The sequence below is a fragment of the Chinchilla lanigera genome, unplaced genomic scaffold (genome assembly GCF_000276665.1).
Source record: "Chinchilla lanigera isolate Chin_1 unplaced genomic scaffold, ChiLan1.0 scaffold00091, whole genome shotgun sequence".
In the NCBI taxonomy this organism is placed as follows: Eukaryota; Metazoa; Chordata; class Mammalia; order Rodentia; family Chinchillidae; genus Chinchilla; species Chinchilla lanigera.
The window spans coordinates 4,267,046-4,268,639 of NW_004955492.1; the positions used below are offsets into that span (position 1 = coordinate 4,267,046).

At 34.2% G+C, this 1,594-nt stretch overlaps 1 protein-coding gene across 8 annotated transcripts in view; it reads left to right on the forward strand.

The window, feature by feature from the left end:
* Lyst (lysosomal trafficking regulator) overlaps positions 1-1,594 on the forward strand; it is a 209,662-nt gene that overhangs the window by 105,070 nt on the left and 102,998 nt on the right. The window lies entirely within an intron of this gene.

The following is a 1,594-nucleotide window of genomic DNA, read 5'->3' on the forward strand; positions in this document are numbered from 1 at the left end:
TTGGTTGATCAGCATTACATGTCTATATTTGTTTTCATGAGAAACCACTTTGAAGATATCAATATGTAATACAACAAGCATTGTTAATTCCCTACCACTTTGTTTGTAATTCTGTACTGTCTGTACTGTTCCTTTGCTATTTTGTAAAATGTCTGTCTGTCTGTTAATGTTTTCCTCCTTTTATTTTTAAAATAAATTAAAAAAATAAAAAATAAATGATATGGGGTTTCAAACCAAATGATAGGAATCAACAGTGGTTGCAGGAGCCGGGGATTTAGCTCAGCGGCACAGTGACTGCCCAGCAAGTTCGAGGTCATGAGTTTGATTACCGGTACCAAAAAAAAACCCCAAAAAACAATGGTTGTTACATTACATATTGTTATCTTCAACAAAGTTGCTCAGATTAGAAGGTATACGAATGAAACATGGATCAAACCATTAAAGAGAATAAGAAAATAATAATTTAAAAAAACATTAAAAACAATACAGAGTTTCACTAGACAGGATGGTAGGAATTCACCAATGGTTATTATATTGCATATTGTTGTCTTCACATCAGTTGCTCAGATAAGGATGCAAAACTGGTGAAAATATAAAAAAAAATTTAAGCATTAACTGTTTCTTTCAATAAACCACCAGACATCAGCAGTATAGTTATCCCAGCTATCCTTCTATCTGTCTGTTTGTCTGTCTGTCTGTATTGCCTTAGTTCTTTCTTTTTCTTCTTTCCCTCATCCCAGTTGTTCCTTCCTTTGAGCAATTTCTTTACCTTTCATATTATCTATTGTACATTTTGAGTTTTATTTACTCTTCCATGTTTGTACACTAGGGAGACAATACGATGTTTACATATGGGGGTCCTATTTATTTCACTTCTGAGTATGGTCTCTATTTTCATCCATTTACCTATAAAAGCCTTGAGTTTATCATTTTTGTAGCTGAGTAATAATACTCCCATTGTATAAAAATACCACATCTTTTTTATCCATTCCTCAATTGATGGGCATTTGGGTTGTTTCCAAGATTTAGCTATGACAAATTGCACTGCTATAAACCTGGTGCACATACATCGCTGTGGTATGATGCTTTAATTCTTCTGGAAAAATACCCAGAAGGGGAATAGCTGGGTTAGGTGGGACTTCTAATCCTAATTTTGTGAGGAATCTCCAAACTGATTTCCATAGTGGTTTTACCAATCTACACTCCCACCAGCAGTGAAGAAGTGTTCCTTTTTCCCCACAGCCTCTCCAGCATTTGTCATTGGTTTATTTCTTAATGATAGCCATTCTCTCTGTGGTGAGATGGAATCTCAGTGTTTTAGTTTGCATTCTCAGATGACTAATGATGAACATTTTTTCATATATTTATTTGCCAGTAGTATTTCTTCATCTGAGAAGTGTGTATTCATCTCAGATGCCCATTTTTGGATTGGGTCTTTGAATTTTGGGGGCCTGATTTTTTAAAATTCTTTATATGTTCTAGATAGAAGTCCTTTGTCTGTGAGGCAATTAGCTAAAATTTTTTCCCAATTCATGGGTTTTCTTTTTACTTTGTTGGTGATTTCTTTTGATGTGCAAAAACTTTTCAATAAGGT